Source organism: Herpailurus yagouaroundi, unplaced genomic scaffold (genome assembly GCF_014898765.1).
Source record: "Herpailurus yagouaroundi ecotype Mexico unplaced genomic scaffold, PumYag 184, whole genome shotgun sequence".
NCBI lineage: Eukaryota > Metazoa > Chordata > Mammalia > Carnivora > Felidae > Herpailurus > Herpailurus yagouaroundi.
Window position 1 is genome coordinate 6,858,589 of NW_024412415.1, and position 26,416 is coordinate 6,885,004.

Here is a 26,416-nt window from a genome sequence, read left to right on the forward strand (position 1 = left end):
CATAAAACTGTTTACAGGGGAAAATGTTGATCCTTTGATCTGGAGTCTCAGACACTCCGCAGCTGAAGCCATGAGAGGTGAGGCATGTAGAGCAGCAAGCCGCTCATGTGATATCTGTGCTGTGGAACAAGGAACAGCTCTGTCATTATGTCAACTTCTGGCAGTCTCTTGGCTCTCAGAGGTCCAGCCTTGAGCCATCAATCCTCCCAAACAGAAGCCATGTGTCACATGCTGTTTTGCAGAGCAAGCCTGCACGGCCAAACTGAACTCCTCGGTCCTTTCTCCTCTCTCTTCCCTCATCTCCACTGCCCCCATCTCTTTTTCCTTTTTTTTTTTTTTTTTTTAAATGTTTTTCTTCAAGCTTTTAATTTTTTTTATTTTTAACGTTTTATTTATTTTTGAGACAGGGAGGGACAGAGCATGAACAGGGGAGGGTCAGAGAGAGAGAGAGACACAGAATCTGAGACAGGCTCCAGGCTCTGAGCCGTCAGCCCAGAGCCCGACACGGGGCTCGAACTCACGGACCGCGAGATCATGACCTGAGCCGAAGTCGGCCGCTTAACCGACTGAGCCACCCAGGCGCCCCTCTTTTTTCTTTTTGATCCCTTCCTTCTTTTATTATTTCTTTGGATTATCAAAATCAATTCTTGTCCAAAGTCCCACTGCCTCCCGGTAATGGCACGTTAATAATCCTTCACCCCAATTACATTCGATTCTCAGAGACATTCCCCATCACAGCTTCCAACGTCAGCTCCAAACAGTCTGAATGCATTGAAGAAACAAAAACAAAAAAAAAAGTAGACATTGTACATGTGTGATTAACAAATGAGTAGGGTAATGATGTTCCCCTAGTGCACCTAGAATTTTGTAAGGCACATCAGTCACTCTGGACTACTGTTAACAAAGTAACAAATTACCACACACTTGGTGGCTTAAAACGACACAAATTTACTCTCTCACAGTTCTAGAAACCAGAAGTCCAAAATCAGTTTTATTGGGCTACAGTTAAAGTGTCAGCAGGGCTCATTCCTTCAGAAGCCCCAGGGAAGAATGTTTCCCCACCTTTCTAGCATCTGGAGGTTGCCTGTATTCTTTTTTTTTTTTTTTTTATGGTTACATTTATTTTGAGAGAGAAAGCGGACATATAAGGAGGGAGGGGCAGAGAGAGAGACGGAGAGAGAATCCCAAGCAGGCTATGCACTGTCAGTGCGGAGCCCAAAGCAGGGCTCAAACTCAAGATCCATGAGATCATGATCTGAGCTGAAATCAAGAGTCGGACACTTAACCCAACTGAGCCACCCAGGTGTCCCGACTGACATCTTGATTTTAGCTTGATGAGACCCTGAGCAGAGGACCCAGCTGACCCGTGCCCAGGCAGGATCCTGACTCACAAAAACTGGGAGGTAGAAAAATGTGCTGTTTTAAGCCACTATGTTCTTGGCAATTTGTTAAGCACTACTAGATAACTAAGACAGTTGGCAAATACGGAATTTGAACAGGCAGTTACACGGATAGACGTTGGGACGGTCAACAAACTATCCGAAATCCTATGAAAATTTTATAGTGCTCATGCACATGTGTATTTAGCTAAGGAATGGGCCCATAACTTGCAACAGATCCTCAATGAGCCAGTGACCCATGCAAATGGAGAACACTAAATCAGGGGTCCAATGAAGCAGTTAACAAATAATTTTTTGAGATGTTTCTTTTGAGATCCACACCTGGCATGATATCAGAGAGTAAGGAGATTCTACAAAGAAAAAGAAGGGGCTAATAAACGGTTCTTTGTTTATTCTTCCATCTCTTACCACGGAGAGTAAGGTGGAGAGTGGAGATGTAGCCGCATATTTCATTACAAAGTATTTCTGTAGGGAAAAATAAGGCACAATGTCTTTCCCCCAATGCAGGTCTCACTGCCTCTAACAGTACCAGTACATAACGGGCAGTGCCCACCACATGCTAAAGTTATCTTCCTCAGGGCGCTTGGGGGGCTAAGTTGGTTAAGTGTCCAACTTGATTTCAGCTCAGGTCATGATCTCACGGTTGGTGAGTTCAAGCCCCATATCCAGCTCTGCATTGACAGTGTAGAGCCTGCTTGGGAGTCTCTCTCCCCCTCGCCTGTTATCTCTCTCTCTCTTGCTGTCTCAAAAATAAATAAAAACATTAAAAAATTTTTAAAACAAAATAAAGTTACCTTCCTCAACTGTCATCTCGACCCCATGCCCCCTTCCCTAACACTCTACTGTGGTTCTTTGTTGCTCTACAGATAAATGCCTCAAAACCCTTATGCTAGCTTCCCCGAATGAATTCAAAGTCCTCTCCCTTCACCTCAAGAGTATCTGCACAACTCCTTTCCACCCATTCACGTGCCTGCTGAAGTGACACATTTACATTACATGATTTACTAGCAATGAAAAAAGTCAGCCTGCCCGGCAACCTAACCTACAGTGCTCTGAATTCAAAGCACCTACATTCATCTAATGTCAACACCATGCTATGTACTAATCCCTACTGAGTGATCCAAAATCTAAAACGGAAAGACACTCCGAAACCCTGGATTAGCACCGCAAATGACACTGCTATTAAATGGACAAGGGCTAATGAAGCTGCAATGATTTTACTCAATTCAGTACTTACTTCCTGAGCACTTGCAAATATGCAATCCACTGAGTTAGGCTCTATGGAGACTACAAAGAGAGATTCTTAAAGCAAGTTTGTTACATTCCCAAGGTTAGAATATGACAGTTGGGGCACCTGGGTGGCTCAGGCAGTTGAGCATCCAACTCTTGATTCCGGCTCAGGTCATGATCTTACAGTTCATGAGATCAAGCCCTGCATTAGGCTCCATGCTGACAGGGCAAAACCTGCTTGGGATTTTCTCTTCCCTCTCCCTCTCTCTTTGCTCCTCCCCCACTCGTGCACGCCTCTCTCTCTCTCTCTCTCTCTCTCTCTCTCTCTCAAAATAAATAAACTTAAAAAAAAAATAAAAGAAGGTGATAGTGGCAGAGGCATGACAACAACTCCATGAACTGTCTTAAGGCAGGGAGCAATTCATTGTATAATAGAGATACAGACAATGTTATGGGAGAAAGGAAAGGGTATGAAGTGTGACTTGGTGGGCCTTGACGAATGAGTAGATGAGGACAGGTGGAATTTTCCCTCCAAATTGAAGGTGGATGCAAAGGCAGAGGGAAAGCTGAAAGTGCATGGTATATGCAGAGAGGGTGAGGCCTACGAGAAGGGGGAGCATCAGCTGACAACTGGGCAAAACAGGCCATGAAGTTGGCAAGGCAGGAGAAAATGCGACTGTAAGAGGTCATAACAAACTTCACGTAGGTAATGAAATGCCAGGAAAGGGCTTTTATTGTGTTATTGCTGTTGCTGTTGCTATTGTATGTGTGTGTTTAATCCGTGTGAATTACAGAATTAACTGTATGTGTGTGTTTAATCTGTGTGAGTTACTGACAACAGTAGGGAAAATGGTTTGTGGAAGCAAATGATGAGAACTGAAACCAGTTAGGAATCCAGGCCAGGGGTGCAGGTTCTGATAGCTAAGAATGATTTCATACTAAGCGCTATACTTGTAATATCTCATTTAATCTCAAGACAGTCTCACAAGGTAGACACTAGTACTAACCTCTCTCTTTCTGATTGAGAAAGATGAGGCTTTGAAAAGTTAAGTAATTTGCCCAAGGTCATAAAGCCAATGGATGGCAATACCAGGCTCCTAAATCAAGCCAGACTCCTGAGCCCAAGTTTTTCCTCCATTTCTATCTCAGATGACAAGGTCTGGACTATGGCAGTGGCAGGTGATACAGGAAATATTTGGGGAGTATAATCAACTGGACTTGGCACCAGATTGGGTTTTAGAACAGGTAAGAGAGAGAAATCAAATACTGAAAGATTTCTAGTCTAGGTGTCTACAGGTGACAGTGTCACTACCAAGAAGATGACAGAACAGGACAGACAACTCCAACACTGGCTGTAGCAAAAGTAGAGCCACTAAATCTGTGAATCCAACACGTGGCCTTGGCGATCCATTAGCACTTCACTCTATAAGAAATTGACCAGCCATGCACTAAAGTTTTTCTCATTCATGGACATTCAGTAGAAGGTCTACCGCTAAGTGGACCTACTGAGTGGGTTGCAATGATACTTCTACTGACCCTCTGTGCCTGTACTGCCAGCACCTGCCGGCCAACCCCCGCCACTGCTATTCAATTCGCTTACTTTTCACCTTATTAACTTCTTGGTCCTCCTTTTGGCTAATCTGATCATTAACTCCATCTTTATCATCAGGCATAAATTGCAAGACCAGATGGTAAAATTCAAACTGATATCATTGCCCCCTGGTAATGATTCTGATTAAAGATTTTCCAGGCCAGATGGTAAAAATTGCTGGGTAAAATGAAATCAATTAGCCATGCTTTTCCCCAAACCTAACAACATGAAGAACTCAAAATTACTCTATACAAGTTAGATACCATGAGGCTTTCTTAAGTCCCAAGAGACCTCTACATGTGTCCACCAAGTAGGTGGTTAATACTTCAATGCTTTAACACCAGTCATCTTTCTATTCTTTTCATTATCTTCCTTAGAACTGTTATCTTTTTCTAAAACACTTATCGAGAGTAGAAATTATCAACCTCCCCCCTTAATGACTCCCCAAGAGTTTACAACCCCTCTGAAGTTAGTTACAGCAGGCATTCACCAATGACTCCTCACAAAAATGATTTGTTGATGAGACCAGTCCTAAAGTTTGTGAAACCATCCATTCTCACCAGACCAAGCCTTCTCTTCACCCTCCCCTAAACTAATATAAGGCTAATTGGCGTCTTTTTTTAATATAGACGGACTCCTCCTCAAGTAACAAACTCTTAAGATTTTTCCATTTGTTCAATCACTTTTCTTTCATTCTTGCTGCATACTGTTAACTGCATATGGACAGTGGCTGGCATGTGTTACATGATTTGCAGTTTGTCCTGCAGAAAAATCCAGGTGTCAAATAAGTCATCTCTTGCATATGTGCAGAATTCATGAGGGTCTCCTCACCTTTTGTCATCTTTACTTTCTTAAGAACTAACAAGAATTAAAATAATAGAATGCTCCTTCTTATCACTTTCATAGACACTACATGAAGTTAATAACATTCATAAAACCTCTCAAAATTAGGTACAAGCCCAGCAAACATAAATCTACCATAGACTAAAAGTCTACCACAGACTTTAATTGAAAATGGAAGCCAGTACACAACCAATACCGCCATCTGTTGGTAGCAGGCAGAACTGGCTCACTTTTGTTAGAAATCCTTGCCTTGTTTCTACCTGCCCCAAGGTTTTTAAATTATTTTTTTTTAATGTTTATTTATTTATTTTTGAGAGAGAAAGAGCACAAGTGGGGGAGGAGCAGAGAGAGAGGGGGAGACACAGAATCGGAAGTGGGCTCTGGGCTCTGAGCTATCAGCGCAGAGACTGATGTGGGGCTTGAGCTCCAGAACTGTGAGATCATGACCTGAAGTCCAACACTTAACCGACTGAACCACACAGGTGCCCCAGGGGGTTTTAAATTCTTAAGTATAGGAGGTGATATCTCACTTTTTGAACCTTGCAAAAGTAAAAGCACCCATTTCTGAAAACACCTTAGATTACCATGACAGTAAGAATTTCAATGTCTATTGTTTCTTTAACTACAAAAGTATAAAAATTGGGTAAGATGTGTTTTCAAAGAAATACATGTTTTTGCAGAATTCACACTAAACAAATACTCTCATATCATTCTTAGAACTGACATTCTGAAGATATTTCTGGAGAAATGCACATGTTCTTCCACACAAGCAAATTTGGCTCACTCATACTGAGTTTTTCAAGACTATATATTTGCAGATAGTATAGAGTATGAAGAAGACTACTAGAAGACTACTAGATCAAGCAAGAGTCAGCAACCAGATTCTTACCCAGTCATGCCACTCTAAGAGCTTGGCCAGATCTAGGAGTTTGGTTCAATGAGCTTGGTCAATCCTGACTTTCAACTTTCTCACGTATAAAATGGAATTATAATGCCAATCCTCTACCCAATTGGTCTGTTGAAAAAAATGAAATAAAGTAACATATGCAAAACTTTTTAAAACTATTATGTATGATAAACACTTAAAGTGTTCTCTTGGGACGCCTGCGGGGACTCAATCTGTTAAGCGTCCAACTCTCGGTTTCAGCTAAGGTCAGAATCTCACAGTTCATGAGTTCAAGCCCCAAGTTGGGCTCTTGCTGACCACGTGGATCCTGCTTGGGATTCTCTCTCTCTGTTCTTCCCCTACTCGCTTCCTCTCTCTCTCCCTCTCTCTCTCTCTCTCTCTCTCCCAAAATAAATAAATAAACTAAAAAAAAGAACCTTAAAGTAGTCTCATTATCTTGCTAAACTCAAAGAAGTTTCTCACACATGCACATATGCTAATCATCAACTCTCATCAACTAGTTTATCCAGTATATATATTTTTTGGCAGATATTTGAATCCATTCTGTATTCCTCCCAAAGTTTAATTTTTTAAAAAAGAGCATGCATTTCTTTTTAAAAAGAAGAGTATTAAGCAGTAGGAAAAAAAAAAAACATGCTGCACCTGTTATACACCTATCACCCCTCTCATGGTCCCACTAGCATGCATTTAAAATTGATATAAACACATAAAATAAGTAACACATGCCACACTGCACTAAGGGGAAATTACAGGAATCTCTTTTTCCCTTTGAGCTTAGAAAATCTCATTGCTAGTATCCTCTTGTACACAGGGAATTCAGGACCAATGAAATTGGATTTCACACACCTTCTTTCTTACCTTCTTGAGTACTAGATCGGTGTGGGCTGCAGTTCTCAAAAGTAGTGTGCTAATAATGGTTTCAGGGCTAGAGGTATAATGTTAACAATGTTAGGTTTATGTTAGTGATGTTTATACTTTAATTTCTATAGCTATTACTATGGAAGGGGCTGGCCGGTATCTCGAGAAAAATGGCATTTTTCTAGCTTGTATTCTAGTGGAAAATCTTTGCAGTGGCCAAGTAGATGCTCTAAGAATAAGTGGTCTACAATATCTTTTATCCCCTTAAGGGGGTCTCAGAATCGGGGGTGGGGGGAGGGGAGGGGAGAGGTGAACGGTCACTTCTTCAAATCACAAACAGAGTTATCTTTTCCAGTTCCAGAGATTGGCTGCCATACCTGCTTGATTTCATTTTATCCTATTTTTTCCTAATAAAGCAATCAGAAGTCTCACAAGAAAACCCAATTGCTGAGTCTAGCAGCTCTGAGAACCCCTAACGGAAATCCATGTCAGTCCCCAGTGCTATTTATATTCTCTCTTCTTTTATTCCTCAGCTTGTTGTCTCATTAGGCTTAGAAACGTCTCTTTTATCAAAGTTACTGTTGCCAGGAAACAGAAGAACAAGATGGAGAACAAAAGCTAAGAACAGAATAGGTTGATCTTCTCCCTTCTCTTCATTCACACAGATATGCTCAAATAAACATCCCTGAACACATACTCATTTACAAGCATGTTCACCCAGGCCCAGCCCCAAATCCAAACGTAGGCTGTAAACACAACAGGTGTCCCATCAAATGTGAGCAAATACTTTTCTAAATATCATCGTTGGTTATCCAATTAGCACCCACCTATGAACTAGGTCACAGATGCGCTAAACTCAGGCCTACTGGTTCCTAAGTCTTCACTCCTTCCACTACACATGGCACATATCTGGAAAGGAGTGTTAAAAAAGAGAGAGAGAGGGGCGCCTGGGTGGCGCAGTCGGTTAAGCTCCGACTTCAACCAGGTCACGATCTCGCGGTCCGTGAGTTCGAGCCCCGCGTCGGGTCTGGGCTGATGGCTCAGAGCCTGGAGCCTGTTTCCGATTCTGTGTCTCCCTCTCTCTCTGCCCCTCCCCCGTTCATGCTCTCTCTCTGTCCCAAAAATAAATAAACTTTGAAAAAAAAATTTTTTAAAAAAAGAGAGAGAGAGAGCGACAGGTGCATTTTCCTTCATCACATATACTACTTGCTTTTAGTTATGAAACCACTTTAAAGCTCTTTGGATTATAGAACTCATCATTATACCAACGGATAGAATGAGATAAAAAGTAAATGACCAGAATGACAGTCAGGGAAGGTGGGCTGGCTGAAGGGCCACTTTTTGAAGTCAGGTGAGCGGTACATTCGAGAAACCTCTGTGTTTAGGCTCTGAGGACATGCTCCTTCCCGAATACTACAGGTGGAATAAAATGAGAGTAGGCAGTGTTTACCATACATGTGTGTGGCTCTCTCTGAAAAGCGGTCCGTCTTGTTGGAGACTACAGGGAGGGGTTAGTGAGTCCTATGGTGGTACCACAGAGGTACCAAAAGTACCCCCTCTAGTGGAAGAAAACCAGAGAACAAATGGGATCAACCTACCATTTCAAAGACTGTTTGGCTTAACTCTCCACTTAAAAATGGAAGAAAAGGAGGTCTTAAAAGGTTAAGGGACTTGCCCAAGATGACAAAGTAAGTGAGAAGCAGAGCTAGGACTGAAACCCAGTCTTTAACTCTGTTGAGTACTGAAGCTTCAAACAATTATGGGTTCTTTTAATTATTTTTTTTTATGTTTATTTAAGTTTGAGAGACAGAGAGAGACAGAGCACGAGCAGGGGAGGGGCAGAGAGAGAGGGAGACACAGAATCCGAAGCAGCCTCCAGGCTCTGAGCTGTCAGCACAGAGCCCGATGCAGGGCTCGAACTCACAAGCCATGAGATCCTGAACTGAGCCGAAGTCGGCACTTAACCAACAGAGCCACCCAGGCGCCCCGAACAATTACGGTTTTGCTTCAGGGAAAAGCCCACCTCACCTCATTCTGTGATGGTGGGAGAACATGGTCACAGGAGTCACACATCCCTGGCTAGAACAGGTCATCAGTTGATTTTTAGATGCCTGTGAAACACGTAAAGCAACTTTATCCCAAAGATCTATTGAAATCTTGAGGCCAGTTAATTCTACCACACTTCACATCCTTGTCATATACCCCAAATTGTACTCTTTTACACTCTCATCCCTACATTGCTTAGGGTTTCTTCTCCCTGACCTTGTTCTCCTCCTTTCTCTTCCTCCTTTTAACTCACACTGTACCCTCTGACTTCTATTCCATGATTAAGACCAACACTTGACAGGGTCCTGGCTACTTCACAGACTCTCCTTGTAGTCTTGGGCCTTAACTGAAACCCAAGGGCCCTGCTTCCCTTTTTGGGTACTCTTCATTCTCCTATGCATTCCACCTCAGGATTGGAAATTGGGTCACCAGATTCCTCACTCCCTGTTCCCAAATCTAGAACACTGCCCTTCTAAATTCATGTAAACCTTGGCTCCTTTAAAGCTCATGTCATCTGGCTATATCTCCTTCTATTACTTTTTATTTCTGTAATTTGCAAGCCTCTGGGTAACTCCTTATCTGCTGAAGATCTTAGCAATTGACTCATAGCTTCTGTTCTCCCCAGGCCTTACCATTATCTAGGATAATTGCCAAGTCTCATGAGGGAGACCAGACCCACAATTCCTATCCTTGTCGACTCCAATGAACTAAACCCTCTCTTTGCTTCACTCACTCACACAGTGAGAGGGAGTGTACCTTGTTCATCATTATATCTTCAGCATCTAGCAAATTGGTTGGCACATAGTTAATGTTGAAGAATGAGTGGACATACTTGGAAACTCCCTATTGACAGGCATGACATACAGATGAGAGCTACACTCATCGTGAGCATGGCATAACGTATAACCTCATCAGATCACTATGTTGTACACCTGAAACAAATGTAACATTGCGTGTCAACCATATTTCAAGTAAATAAATAAATGAATACATAAATAAAAGGCATGACATAACATATATGTCCTTTTTTTTTTTTTTACCAGCAAAAACTTTGTTTATTTGGAAATAGCAGAAAATTGTAACCCAGGACAGGCATGCAACAGCACAACCATGGGCAAGTGCACAGAACAAAGGAGAGAGGTTCTTTTATAGAGGAAAGGAGGGAGTTGGGAAGGCTGTTGTAAACTAAAAGTCCATTGGAATGAACTGAAAGTTTTAAGTATACAGGCTTCTCATTGGCTAAGCTGTGTCAGTCTCTCATTGGCTGCCTTGTGACAGTCTCTCATATATAAAACAGTATAGGTCAGTATAAATAATCAGTTAAATGGTCCAGTGGTAATTTGGCAGTTTGGAAGAAATAGTTTTATTCCTGCATACCTTACAAACTTGAAATTCAAAATTGATGAGGATTTTTCACAGCAATCCTGTTATGTTCTTAATAGTGTTGTGTTTCACACTCACCACACTCTTAAAGGTAGTACTTGGTGCCGCTAATCCCTGCTAACATATTTTAACACCTTTGCGTGTTGCTGTTTGTTAATAAAATTTACATTTTTCACTCTTTCTCACGCGTTGTGTTTTACCCCCGGTGGACACAAATGAATGGATGGTTCAGAAGTGCTCATTAAAACCTAAGTTTGTAATTAAAATAGCAACAAAAATACTAGAACTCACAATAATATTTTAAATATAAACAGTAAGTTTCATTCCAGCACAAGCAAAGAATGTGTGTATGTAACAGGAATGATTTCACATGAATGAAAGAGGTCCACTCAACTTCCAAGGAATATCTAAGAATTAGATTACATTAGACAAAGTCATTCCATTTCTAAGCATGTTTCTGCCATCAACACACACCAAACACTAACTTGACGCAGTCAAAACTTTCACATCATTTTTGAACAAAATTTCAAAAACTACACAGCAACATCCCTATTAAACTTCCTAAGTTTTTCCAAAACAAGTACAAAATGATGCTCTTGAGTATGTAATTGGCTCATTTTGTCCCTAAGGGCAGAAAACAGACCAAAGCTACAGAAGCATTACTCCAAGTTGCATTCCTCATACAAAACAAATAAAGATTACTCTATTTCCAAGAAATTCAGAGAGCCAGCGACCAGGTTAATGACAAATAAAATTCTCAAAGGCAAATCAGACTACACAAGCATTGACAAAATTATTAATGGCTCTACTGGGACTCACACATCAACGGCATGCAACATGGAAGAACAATTATGATCACATGTTCACTAGTACGTATTGTGTCTCACAGTTAAGTGAAATCAATGATGCCCAGAGCAGGCATATCAATTACCATATGAGCAGAACACATATGAGCCAGAAGTACTTAAAAAATCTTGGTTCTGTAGATCACCAAAACCCCAGTCTATAGAAGACGTGCTTCATTTAATGTTTTTCTGGTAAACTATTACGAAAATTGGATCAATACTGATGGAATAATCAGCTATGTTTACAACGAGGAAGTAAGGTGCTAAACAAATAAAAGAAATTTTACCTTGATGCCAAACACCCACTGCTTTATTCGCTAAAACAGATGACACACAACAATATGCCTCCTAATCTCACCCAGTGTTGTAAAAAATAGTTTTAACGATGAATATAATCAAGTCACAGTCACTGTTCCCCCCGGAAGTACTCTGGCTGTTAAGGGTGCTCATGTGAACTTTTGAAATGAGGAATGAAACTCAAGTATTTCTGTTCTGCACAGTTAACATCAGAGAGGAACGACTCCTTGATTTCAAGAGGCAAATGTCAGCAACATAGTCAGTTGTCCTGATTTCCTTGACTCTCTCATTTAGGACCCAAAACACATTTATTTTGAATACTGAGAATAAGCTATATAGATTCTTTGAGACGACTGAGTGGCAAATTTGAGGGAGATGTCCTTATAGACTGAGTCCCTGATGAAACACTGACTCTGTTCTTCAAGTGAAAAAGCTTGCCATCATTTCTGGACACACGATCAATCTGAATTATCCAAGTTCCCAAAATGACAGTCATCACACATTTGTTGCCACTCCTAACAGACTCTAACTATGAAGTATTTTCTGTCTTTGTAAAATAAGGAGAAAGAAAAAAGAACAAAAAACAAAAAAATGAAAAACTGGATATGGAACTCATCATCTAGCTAAATAATTTGCTATTCTATTTAGAAATTGCAGGTCATATTTTTCACTGATAAGAAAAACATTTACTATTAATTTTTCAAGCATAGTTGTCTTTTCAGCTTAACAGACATTACTTATCTGTTAGGAAACATGGGTTTTGTTAATAAAAATTTTGACCTTTTTAAAAAATTTGCCTCAAATTATGGTACATCCATGCACAAAGTACTCTCTACATGATCTGTAGTTGCTAAATGTTTGAGAAACATCATGATGGCATATAAACAAATACTATTCTAATGTTCTATGTGATCCATGGGCAATTCTCCTCATAGGCCTAAATGTCTTGAAACATTCACCGTGTAAGTATTTTTCCTTTCTTGTCATAAACAACTGGAATTAGCAATCTGTAATTCTTATCCGTTTTTCTTATGTAAGTAACATTAAGATCCAAAAGACATGCACGTAGTGACAAGAAAAGAGAACATGTAATAGTTGCAAATTTCCTATGATAAATCTTTTCTCAGAAATATGGCTATTTGCTGTTTAATGGATCTATTCGAGAGAACTTGCTCATTGGAACTGCCTCAAATGAGGTAACGGATTTATGCGTAGACATCATCCTGGACTACCATCTCTGGCCCAGAGAAGGAAATAAAAGAGGTCCAAAGACCTCCCTCCCTTACAAACAGTCACCAGGTGAGGTTCACAGAGCTGAAATGAGTCACAGGCAAATCCCTCATGGATTTTTTTTTTAGAGTCACACTAAATGTTGATTCCCGATTGCTCTTGCTTTTGACATAATCCTCCTTGAGCAAAGAGCTGCAAACTGTGGATAATACCTGCTTGCCGCAAGCACCACCAGAGGCAGAAGAGCATTTGGCAAGTGTCTGTATCTTGGTGTCCTGTAACTTTCAGAAAAGTAAGCCTAGCAGAGATGACGATCTCACCACATGTAAAATTACAACTCTATATACCAAGTTGAACTGTCTATTGGTTTAGACTATAATCACCAATACCATGTATAAGGACCACTTAACCAGCAATTTCTCAAAGTTGTATTTGACTTTCTGTAACAGAGGTCCAGCTACAACAGCTTCAACTAAGAAAGGTTGTTTGTCTCATGTAACCCGAAGTCCAGAAGAAGATTGGGCAGCTTCTCCAAAAAGTCATCAAGGAGAAGACCCAAATTTCTAGCTAGGCAGAAAGGGGAAAGGACCAAAGCCAAGGGCAAGGGCAAAGGCATGCCCCAGTCTAGTGTGTCCTTTTTCAGGAAAAAAAAAAAAAAAAATGGCATTCCTGAGTTCTACTCAGTAAACTTTCACTCACCACTTACTGGTCAGACCCAGGTGACATTGGCACCCCTAGCCTACCTGCAAGGAAGTCTAGAAGGTATTTTTAGCTGGGCATGGTGTTGCACTAAACAAAACCAGGGTCCTTTAAGTAAGGAATAATAGGATAGATACCGAGCAGGGAATAAGCAGCGGCTGTGAAAAGTCAAGGATATTTTAGGTGTTTGCTCACGTTTCAAAAGTCAAAAGCCATGGACTCAAATGTGAAACTGTCTACTAAATTCGGGGTTTTTCCTCCAAGAAATCGTTCTAAGTTCCTGAAACCTTACTGTACTCATCAAACGTACTCATCATGACTGACTTATGTTACCGTGCTCTCCTAAAAGGATTTACCACACCTTAAAAAACACAATCACAAAGAGCCTTTGAAAAAAAGACAAAGAGTCACTGACTCATCATCATCCTCTGAAGGAATCAAGCAAACACTCTAGCATTGTTGTTTGTTGATGTTTTTCCTGCTGATTCCACAAGAAATATGTTTGTGCTCTTTTTAAAAACCAGGACAGTCTCCAAAACAAATCAGGTAAGAAGGAGGAATATAAAAACAAAGCCATCCTTGCTTGTAGACAGCTGCTTCAGCCCATTAGCACCTAGAGGTTCCCAAAGTAAATTAGAGACAAGTCTTCCAATTAATTAACTGTGGCATAATTATCACACAACTTGATAATTATAACACACTGGCCTCACAGGCACAGAGGGCAGTCCCCTGACCTAGGTTATTTAAGCCAAGCACTGTCCCTCTCCTCTAGAAGGTGAATACCTAGTGACATAGGACAAGACAAAGGAAGACACAACTTCTCCAAATCTCAGACCGAAGAAACAATTCACTGCAATTTCCCTGATTTCACAGGGGAACGCTAAACAACACGTCTTTAGAAATGGGAATATTGGATTTTTGTCTGCTAAGATCTGTGAAAGTCAGCAGAGGAACACTTCCCTCCTGCTGGGAGGCAGCCTGTGAAAAGAAAAAAACACTCACCTAGAAGTGGCAAGACTTGGGGGCTAACTGCAGCCCAAGATGCCCGAAGAAGTCACTTCATCCCCCCATCTTGATGTTTACATCTATAAAAAGACAGCATTGTACTGGATTAAAGATACCCATGTTATATTTCCCTCAGCAGTGGGCCAAACAGTCAGAAACATCTAAGCATAGGGGCTGACTGATTTTTTAAATGGGACTGAGCTGACTGGAAAGGAACATTGCAGCGGAGTAGGAGGACCTTAGGCTCACCTCATCCCATGCATACAACTAGATAAGTCTCAAATCATCCTAAATACCCTCGAAAGTAAAAAAATAAATACTCCAAAAATCAACCTAAAGACTGACAGAACAAACTCCACAACTAAAGGGAGAGAAGAGGCCACATCAAAGAAGGTGGAAGGTACAGAGATGTGGTTTAGGGGAGAAATGGATGGCGGGATGCTGTGGAGGGAAGGGAGCCAAGGTTGCGGAGAAGGGCAAAAGAGAGAAAGGAGCACACAGAGGAATGCACAAGGAGAATACTTCCTAAAGCCATTGGCTTAAAAAACAAGAGGGGCTGAATTTTCTGAGTTCTTGCAACCCTGGGGCTTAAGGCCTGGAATTTTAAAAGTCAGCAGGCTTGGCTGGAATAGAGTCCAAAGGGCACTGTGCTGCTCCTGGAGAGAAGGCAAGGGAACAACCCAGGGACAGACAGCACAGAAACAGCAATCTGAAAACCACCTGGGGCACACAGTGGGGAGATTATTAACTCTTCTTGGAGTGTGTCCGTGAGAGACAGTGTTCATGAAGACATCTCTCTGAGAACAAAGGAGGTGGCCAGGGCCATTTCCCCCCTCCCCTTGCCCCTCAGCATAAACACAGGGCCACCTGTGGGAAGCAGCACTGACACTAGCTGCCCATCTTGCATACATCACGCCCCACCACCTTGCGCTTTGATGAGACTGCCCTTCTCAGTTGTGTTTGCCTCAGTCCCAGCGTGATGGGCCCCTCCCCAGGAGACCGGCACAAACCCCTGCCCACACCACATCTCCTGACCAGAGTTCTGCGGGGCCTCAGTTCTGAGAGAGGTGGTGTCAGATCTCATTTCACAAGCAGGCCAGAGCACACCTAGTTAAAACTCGTCACTTTCAGGTGAAGGACCAAACACTACCCTCTGCAGGCAAGGAGAGCCTCTACAGATGACTGGCCTGAAGTATAGAGCAGCCAAGCACAAGAGCAGAGTGCATGCAGCACACAACAGAGACACTCCCTGAAGCACCAGGCCCTGGGCACTACATGTCATCTTCTTCCTAAGACCATCACTTTCAGGGGCAGGAGACATAACTAGATTTTCTAACACAGAAGAAGGCAGAGACTTAAGACAACACGCAAACATGGAGGGATTTCTCCTAAATAAAAGAAAAAGATAAGGCCACAGCCAGAGATCTAAGTGAAACAGATATAAATAACATGGTTGACGGAGAATTTAAAGCAACAATCATAAGGACATCACTGGACTTGAGAAACAATAGAAGACATCAGCAAGACCACAGAGGTAAAGGTGTTAAAATATCAGAGATGACAAGTTCACTAAATGAGATTCGAAACAGGCTTGATGCAATGAACAGCAGGTTGGGAAGAAATAGAGAATGAATTAGTGACCTAGAAGACAAAGTAATGGAAAGTAATGAAGTTGAACAAAAGAGAGAAAGAAGAGTCCTACAACACAAGAATAGACCAAGAGAACTCAGTGGCTCCATCAAACACAATAATGTTCGTATTATAGGAGTCCGGGAAGAAGAAGAGAGAGAAAAGGGGGCGGAAAATTTATTTCAAGAAATAATAGCAAAAAAATTCGCTAATCTGGAGAAGGAAACAGACATCTGGATCAGGAAGGCACAGAGAACTCCCATTAAAATCAACAACGCAGGTCAACACCAAAGCACACTGTAATTAAATCTGTAAAATACAGTGATAAGGAAAAAAATCTTAAAAGCAGCAAGACAAAAGAAGTCTTTAACTTACAATGGAAAACCTATAAGGCTAGCTGGAGATTTCTCAACAGAAACTTAGCAAGCCAGAAGGGAGTGGCATGATATATTCAACTTGCTGAATGGTAAAAGTCTGACGCCAAGAATACTCTATCCAGCAAGGCTATCATTCAGAATAGAAGGAGCGATAAAGAGTTTCCCAGAGAAACAAAAAATAAAAGAGTTCATAATCACTAAGCCAGCCCTGCAAGAAACATAAAAGAGGATTCGCTGAGTGGAAAGGAGAGACCAAAAGTGACAAAGACAAGAAAGGATCAGAGAAAATCTCCAGAAACAACAAGAAAATAAGTAATAAAACGGCAATAAATACATATCTATCAATAATTACTTTGAATGTGGGGCACCTGAGTGGCTCAGTTGGTTAAGCGGCCAACTTCAGCTCAGGTCATGATCTCACAGTTGATGAGTTCAAGTCCTGCACTGGGCTCTGTGCTGATGGCTCAGAGCCTGGAGCCTGTTTCAGATTCGGTGTCTCCCTCTCTCTGCCCCTCCCCTGCTCACACTCTCTGTCTCGAAAAAATAAATAAATAAAACATTAAAAAAATTTTTTAAATAATAATTACTTTGAATGTAAAGTGAACTAAATGCTCCAATCAAAAGACATAGGGTGAGAGAATGGATAAAAAAACAAGACCCATCTATATGCTTCCTATAGAAGACTCATTTTAGACCTAAAGACACCTACAGATTGAAAGTGAGAGGATGGAGAAACATTTATCATACAAATGGATGTCAAAGTAGCTGGGGATGGGGGTGGGGGGGGGGCGGGGAGCACCTGGGTGGCTCAGTGAGTTAAGGATCTGACTCTTGCTTTTGGTTCAGGTCATGATCTCACAATTTGTGGGTTCAAGCCCCACAATGGGCTCTGTGCTGACAGCAAGGAGCCTGTTTGGGATTCTCTATTTCCCTCTCTCTCTGTCACTCCCCTGCTGCCTCTCTCTCTCTCTCTCTCTCTCTCTCTCAAAAATAAACAAATATTTTAAAAAAAAAAAGGAAGCTGGAGTAGCATTATTTATATCCTACGAACTAGACTTTAAAACAAAGATTGTAACAAGAAATGAAAAAGGGCACTATATAATCGCAAAATAAACAGTCCAACAAGATATATATAACAATTGTAAATATTTATTCACCCAACAAGAGAGCACCCAAATATATAAAAAAAAATAATAACAAACATAAAGAAATTCATTGAAAATAATACAACAATAATAGGGGACTTTAATACCCCACTTAAATTAATAGACAGATCACCTAAACAGAAAATCAACAAGGAAACAATGGCTTTGAATGACACACGGGACCAGATGGACAAAACACATATATTCAGAACATTCCATCCGAAAATACCAGAATACACATTCTGTTCAAGTGCACATAGGACATTTTCCAGAATAGATCACATATTAGGTCATAAAACAGGCCTCAACAAATACAAAAAGACTGAAGTCATACCATGCACCTTTTCTGACCGCAACACTATGAAACTAGAAGTCAACCATAAGAAAAAATGTGGAAACACCACAAATACACGGAGATTAAACAACATGCTACTAAACAACAAATGGGTCAACCAGGAAATCAAAGAAGAAATTTTTAAAAATACATGGAAACAAATGAAAATGAAAACACAATGGTCCAAAACCTTTGGGATGCAGCAAAACCAGTCCTACAAAGGAAGTTTACAGCAATACAGGTCTACCTCAAGAAGCAAAAAAGATCTCAAATAAACAACCTAACCTTACATCTAAAACAGCTAGAAAAAGAACAACAAACAAAGCCTAAAGCCAGCAGAAGGAAGGAAATAATAAAGATTAGAGCAGAAATTGGGGCACCTGCGTGGCTCAGTCGGTTAAGTGTCCAACTTCGGTTCAGGTCATGATCTCACAGTTCATGGGTTTGAGCCCCGCATGAGGCTCTGTGCTGACAGCTCAAAGCCTGGAGCCTGCTTCGATTCTGTGTCTCCCTCTCTCTCTCTCTGCCCCTCGCCTGCTCACACTCTGTTTCTCTCTCTCTCAAAAATAAATAAACATAAAAAAATTTTTAAAAAAGATTAGAGCAGATATAAATGATATAGAAATGAAAAAAAATAAATAAAAAAAGAACAGATCAATGAAGCCGGAAGCTGATTCTTTAAAATTAACTTCTAGCCAGACTTATCAAAAAGAAAAGAGAAAGGACTTTAATAAATAAAATCATAAATGAGAGAGGAGAAATAACAACCAACACCACAGAAATACAAACAATTATAACAGATTATGAAATATTATGCCAATAAATTGGACAACCTAGAAGAAATGGATACATTCCTACAAACATATAAACTACCAAAACTGAAACAGGAAGAAATTGCAAACTTGAACAAATCTATAACCTGCAAAGAAAGTGGCTCAATAATCAAAAAAATCCCAACAAACAAAAGTCCAGGACCAGATGGCTTCATAGGCAAATTCTATCAAATGTTTAAAGAAGAGTCAATACCTATTCTTCTCAAACTATTCCAAAAAACAAATAGGAAAGAAAGGACAACTTCCAAATCCATTCTATGAGGCCAGACCTACTCTCATACCGAAATGAGATAAAGACACCACTAGGGACACCTGGGTGGCTCAGTCAGTTAAGCATCTAACTTTGGCTCAGGTCTGATCTTGCAATTCATGAGTTCGAGCACCGCATCGGGTTCTCTGCTGTGGGCACAGAGCCTGCTTCAGATCTCTCTCTCTCTCTCTCTCTCTCTCTCTCTCTCCTCCTCCTCCTCCTCCTCCTCCTTCCCTCCCTCCCTCTGCCTTTCCCATGTTCTCTCTCTCTCTCAAAAAAAAAAAAAAAAACAGTTAAAAAAAAGACACCACTAAAAAAGAGAGCTACAGCTAAATACCCCTGACAAACACAGATGCAAAACTTCTCAATCAAATATTAGCAAACCAAATCCAACAATACATTAAAAAAAATCATTCACCACTATCAGGTGGGATTTATACCTGGGTTGCAAGGGTAGTTCAGTATTTGCAAATCAATCAACATGGTAACCCACATTAATTTTTTTAAAAAAGGATAAGAACCATATCATCATTTCAACAGATGGAAAAAAAGCACTGGACAAAGTACAACATCCATTCACGATAAAAACCCTCAAAACAGTTGGTGTAGAGGGAACATACCTCAACGTAATAAAGGCAACATATGGAAAACTCACAGCTAACATTATCCTAAATGGGGAAAAACTGAGAGCATTTCTTCTATGGTCAGGAATAAGACAGGGATGTCGACTCGCACCACTGTTATTTAAATAACATAGTACTGGAAGTCCTAGCAATAGCAATCAGACAACAAAAAGAAATAAAAGGCAGCCAAATCAGCAAGGAATAAGTAAAACTTTCACTATTTGCAGATGACACCATACTTTGTATAGACCTAAAGATGCCACCAAGAAACTGTTAGAACTGATAAACGAATTCAGTAGAGCTGCAGGATACAAAACCAACATACAGAAATCTGTTGCATTTCTATATACCAATAATTAGCATCAGAAAGAGCAATTATGGAACCAGTCCCATTTACAACTGCACCAAAAACAGTAAGATACCTAGGAATAAACCTAATCAAAGAAGTAAAAGACCTATACTCTACTCTCAAAACTATAAAATACTAACGAAAGAAATTGAAGATGGGGCGCCCAAGTGGCTCAGTTGGTTGAACTTCTGACTCTTGATTTCAGCTCAGGTCATGATCTTACGGTTTGTGAGATGGAGCCCCGCATCGGGCTCTGCACTGACAGCTCCTCCCCTGCTTACGATTCTCTCTCTCCTCTCTCTGCTCCTCCCCTGCTCACTCGCTCGCTCTCTCCCTCTCTCTCTCAAAGTAAATAAACATTTTAAAAAAGAAAACAAAATCGGGGCACCCAGGTGGCTCAGTCAGTTGAGCGTCCAACTTTGGCTCAAGTCATGATCTCGCGGTTTGTGGGTTCAAGCCGCACATCACGCTCTCTGCTGAACACTTGCTCAGAGCCTCGAGCCTGCTTCAGATTCTGTGTCTCCTTCTCTCTCTGCCCCTCCCCCACTCACACTCTGTCTCACTGTCTGTCAAAAATAAATAATTTTTTTTTAAAACTTAAAAAAAGAAAAGAAACTGAAAATGACAAAAAGAAATGGAAAGACACTCTCTGCTCATGGACTGGAAGAACAAATATTGTTAAAATGTCTACACTGTCCAAAGCTGTCTATACATTTAATGCAGTCCTTATCAAACTACCCATAGCATTTTTCACAGAGCTAGAATGAACAATCCAAAAATTTGTACGGAACCACAAAAGGCCCCAAATAGCCAAAGCAACCTTGAAAAAGCAAAGCAAAGGTGGAGGCATAACAATTCCAGACTTCGAGTTATACTGTAAAGCTATAGTGACCAAGACAAAATGGTACTGGCACAAAAACACAGATCAATGGCACAGAATAGAAAACACAAAGTTGAACCCACAATTATATGGTCACTTAATTTTTGACAAAGCAAGAAAGAACATCCAGTGGGAAAAAGACAATGTCTTCAATACATAGTACTGGGCGAACTGGACAGTTACACGCAAAAGAATGAAACTGAACCACTTTCTTACACCATACACAAAAATAAATTCAAAATGGATTAAAGACCTAAATGTGAGACCTGAAGTCATAAAAATCCTAGAAGAAAACACAGGTAGTGATTTCTTTAACATCAGCTATAGCAACTTCCTTCTAGATATGTCTCCTGAGGCAAGGGAAACAAAAGCAAAAATAAACTATTGGGATACATCAAAATAAAACCTTCCGCACAGCAAAGGGAACAATCAACAAAACTTAATAAAAGGCAACCTATGGAATGGGAGAAGATATTTGAAAATGACATATCAGATAAAAGGTCAGTATCCAAAATCTATAAAAACCAATCTCAACACCCAAAAAATAAATAATCCAATTAAAAAATGGGCAGAAAACATGAACAGACATTTTTCTGAAGAACACATACAGATGGCCAACAGACACATGAAAATATGCTCAACATCAGTTATCATCAGAGAAATGCAAATCAAAACTACAAGGAGATATCACCTCACACCTATCAGAATGGCTAAAATCAACACAAGAAACAACAGGGTTTGGCGAGGATGCGGGAACTGTTGGTGGGAACACAAATTCTTGCACTGTTAGTGGGAAGACAAACTGGTCCAGCCACTCTGGAAAACAGTAGGGAGGTTTCTCAAAAAGTTAAAAATAGAACTACCCTATAATCCAGCAATTGAACTACTAAGTAATTACCCAAAGAATACAAAAATACTAATTCAAATGGATACATGCACCCTTATGTTTATAGTAGCATTATCTACAATAGCCAAGATATGGAGACAGCCCAAGTGTCCATGAAGAATGGACTTTTAAAAATGTGGTTATATAGGGGCGCCTGGGTGGCTCAGTCGGTTAAGCGTCCGACTTCGGCTCAGGTCATGATCTCGCGGTCCGTGGGTTCGAGGCCCGCGTCGGGCTCTGTGCTGACAGCTCAGAGCCTGGAACCTGTCTCAGATTCTGTGTCTCCCTCTCTCTCTGCCCCTCCCCCACTTGCACTCTGTCTCTCTCTGTCTCAAAAATAAATAAACATAAAAAAAATTTTTTTTTTAAATGTGGTTATATATAGGGCGCCTGGGTGGCTCAGTTGGTTGGGCGGCTGACTTTGGCCCAGAGCATGATCTCATGGTTTGTGAGTTCAAGCCCCATGTCAGGCTCTGTGCTGACAGCTCAGAACCTGGAGCCTGCTTCAGACTCTGGGTCTTCCTTTCTCTGCCCCTCCCCCACTCACATTCTCTCTCAATCTCTCTCTCTCTCTCTCTCTCTCTCAAAAATAAGTAAACATTAAAAAAATTTTAATAAAATAAAAAAGAAAATATGGTTTTATACACACACACACACACACACACACACACACACACACATGCTGGAATATTACTCAGCCATGAAAAATGAAATCTTACCCTTAGCAATGGCATGGACAGAACTAGAGAGTATGATGCTAAGTGAAATAAGTCAGTCAGAGAAAGACAAATGTCATATGATCTCACTCATATGTGGAACTTAAGAAACAAAACAAATTAACAAAGGGGAAAAAAGAGAGAGAGAAAGAGGCAAATCAAAAACAGACTCTTGGGGTGCCTGGGTGACTCAGTCAGTTACGCGTCCAACTTCAGCTCAGGTCATGATCTCATGGTTCATGAGTTCAAGCCCCACGTCAGGCTCTGTGCTGACAGCTCAGAGCCTGGAGCCTGCTTCAGATTCTGTGTCTCCCTCTCTCTCTGTCCCTCCCCTGCTTGTGTGCTCTGTCTCTCTCTCAAAAATAAATAAACATTAAAAAAAAATTTTTTTTAAACAGACTCTTAACTGTAGAGAACAAACTGATGGTTACCAGATGGGAGGGGTTGGAGGTATGGGTTAAATAGGTGATGGGGTTTAAAGTGGGCACGTGTGATGAGCCCCAGGTGTTGTATGGAACTGCTGAATCACTGTATTGTACACTTGAAACTAATATTACATCAAAAAAAAAAAAAAGAAAAAGAAAAGAAACTAATATTACACTGTATGTTAACTAACTGAAATTTAAATAAAAACTTTAAAAAACAACGTGACCAGTTGAGAGAACCCACATATGGCATGTAAATACTAGACTGACAAAGCAGGAGTCAAGGGCATAAAAAGTGTTTATTCATACTGACCTCCTTCTTTGTCAACTACCATGCAAATGTCTGGGTTTCATAACATAATCATAATCATAGAATTAAACTTCAGCTGCTGAAAACAAAACAATTAATTACTTTTAACTTCAGCTGCAATAAGCTAATTGACCTGTGTCTGATAGCAGCATGTCACATAACAGTGACTCTTGGGAAGAGGCTTTGTCCTCACTGGCTTACCAGATTGTGTGGGTATCCTAACTTAAAAGGAAAAAGAAGGCTCCAGACCTTTCCCAGGCTGACCTGCAGGGTCAAGCAGGCTGCATTTGTTCCAATGGGACACAGGTTGGCTCCCAGGGGAACTCAGAAATTATTTCCTAACAGTCTATGAGCCTAAATCAGGGGTTCTCAAACTTTAGTGTGCCTATAAATCACCTGAGAAACTTGTCAAAATGCAAATTCCTAAATCCCACCCCAGAGACTTTAGTTCAATAGATTGGTGCACATTACAGGAATGAGTATCTTAAAAACCACCAGAAGGTGATATAGGTAATCCAAAACCCACACTTGGAAACACCCTGGTTATTCCAAAGCAGCTGGGAGGGGTCCTCGTACTAGAAAGGAGCCTGGGTTTTCTTCATGTGACTAAAACTTGCACGGTCAAGAATTAAATTCCAAACCAGGATGAGAAATGGGTAGGCATTTGCTTCCAAGGAAGATTGACGTGACTCGGCATGAATGGAGCAATGCATATTCCAGACAAACATAGAGAAGTAAACGGTCCACAATCTCCCTCTCAAAGAATGGTGATACTGGGTAAGGCAGCAGCAGCATTAGATGCTGTGTGAGAATAAACCATTCACTCAATGGGTGAAAAACAGCACAGGCAGAGGTTCTAGAGAGCCCTGAAACCCTGAGCAGGAATTATGCAGCACCAAACAATTATTTTCAAGAATAAATTGTCTCCTTTCTTCCTACCTTCGCTTGTCTAAAGGTTTTGAGTTTCTTGAGGACCTACCTTCCTAATGGAAAGTCTCACCCCCTCAAATCACACCACCTGGCTCAGTGATTCTTGATAGCAAAGATTTGAGGTTCTTCACCAAGAAGCCTAAATCCTTCAAAAAAGCATGTCTGCCATCCGTGTCTCTGAGCTCTGCCATCGGTAGCTTCTCCAACCCCTTTCCTACCCTTCTTGAGGATGTAGACCTTTGCAATGCTGACATGCTTTCGGTTGCCAGAATCTTCTCCACTCAGTAAGCTTCCAGATCATTAACTATTAATGAGGCAACTAATGGCTTATAATCAATAGTCACCTATTGATGACTAATCCTCTGGATTAGTTAGGGAACTGGAACTCCAAGTAAGACCCTTACCTTCTCTGCTCTTTAATGTCTACCCCTCGTGGCACACTGCCAACATTCCTGGCATTGCAAGGTTTACGGCCTCTGCACCTCCAAGATGGAGACAATCCAGAGAGCAATTCTGCCTCCTCCACAATCCCTGCTTCACACCCAGGAAAGCTACAATGAGCCCACGCTATTTTCCTCATTGTCCCCAAATGGGGGAATGCTAGGGTCCCAAGAGGTTGAAATTGGAAACTTCTGAATAGCTTTCAGTGGTATGTAAGCTCCCTGAGGGCAGAGACTTCATATGATTCACTCCTACATCCCCAATACCTAAAGCAGTGCCTGTCCATGGCAATGGACATAGTAAACAAATGTCCATAGTAAACAAATGTTACTAGAAAGAGCTACTCTCAGCATCTGCATAAACCTTCCATGGGCTAGGCCTAAGGCCCATCCCCTCAATCCTCCATTTACAGTGGCATGCAGGAGCCTGACCCCAGCTTGGGAGAGCCAAATGTACACATCCCTTCCCAACTATCCACGTCATTGGTAGCTTGGCCACGGTGGGAGTATCTATGCCATGAAAACTGGCAAACACAACAAATCAGGGCTTTCTCCAGACAAAGCCAGTTGTTAAATACTTACCAGCCCACCACGGCCCTTAAGACTTACAAAGTCTCTTTTCTGTGGACATAAAGGCAAAAAAGAATTAAGCTGAGTTTTTGATGGCTCCAAGCTAGAAAATAAAGCAGTATTTGTCAACTTATTTTGTAAAAGTACCAATTCACACCAGTCTGTGATCCAGGCTCTTGCCAGTCTATATGGGAGAAATCACATGAAAACTGAAGGGGCTCCCCTCTGATGACAGTCCCCATTTGCAGAAAGTTACAGTTAATGAGAGTTGACTGAACAAAGACAAAAATCTGACAACAGGGGTGAATGGAAGGCTGAGGAGATGAGCCTTAGGCCCAACCCACTGGCAGCCTGTAGAAATGCTAAGCATAGAACTCTTGGAGCGGAGCAGTATAGAAACATATACCCTGATTTTGACTGCAATTTATACTTTTTATCTTATTTTCAAAGGTATTTATAGCATTTACTATGTGCCAGCCACTAGTCAATTTGCTTAGCAAACATTTACTCATTATTCTAGCTACGAATACCACACATGCACAAGTATTCAATATAACCCAGACAAAAGAAACTCTACTGGCCCTGACCCTTTTGTTCATGAAAAACCAGAAACTTAAATCTGCTCACCACCCACTTAATGGCTCTGGGTTTGTTAATGATAAGAACTGGCACTAAGGTCCACGGAACCACGGATGGCCTTGACTAGATCTCCTTCAGGGCCCCAGACTAAATGTGGCATATATGTCCCTTCAGATATACAACTGTGGAGTTTACTGGAATAAGACAGAACTCAAGGGACAGGAAGCAGTCAGTGTTGCTACAGGCCTTCTCCTTTTTGAAGAGGTAGAAAACTGCATTAGAAAACCTTTAAGTTTTTTTGTATGACACCTTAGCGAGGCTGCAGGGATGGCCACTGCTCTCCAAGCTCCGCCATGCCGCCGAAGGACAACAACAAGAAGAAAGACGCCGGAAAGTCAGCCAAAAAAGACAAAGACCCAGTGAATCTGGGGGCAGGGCCAAAAAGAAGAGGTGGTCCAAAGGCAAAGCTTGGGACAAGCTCAATAACCTGGTCTTGTTTGACAAAGCGACATATAACAAACTCTGTAAGAAAGTTCCCAACTATAAGCTTATAACTCCAGCTGCTGCCTCTGAGAGACCGAAGATTCGAGGTTCCCTGGCTGAGACAGCCCTTCAGGAGCTCCTTATTAAGCTGGTTTCAAAGCACAGAGCTCAAGTAATTTACACCAGGAACACCAAGGGTGGAGATGCCCCAGCTGCTGGTGGAGATGCATGGACAGATCCCACCAACTGTATATTTTGGAAAATAAAACTTCATTAAAAGAAAGAAAGAAAGAAAGAAAGAAAGAAAGAAAGAAAGAAAGAAA

General features: G+C 41.1%; 1 protein-coding gene and 1 pseudogene across 1 annotated transcript in view; one reads left to right on the top strand and one right to left on the bottom strand.

The window, feature by feature from the left end:
• The window catches only part of GPR176 (G protein-coupled receptor 176), a 127,832-nt gene that overhangs the window by 74,677 nt on the left and 26,739 nt on the right, over window positions 1-26,416 (bottom strand). The gene's annotated exons all lie outside the window — the stretch shown is intronic.
• Window positions 25,964-26,416, top strand: LOC121041489 (40S ribosomal protein S25-like; annotated as a pseudogene).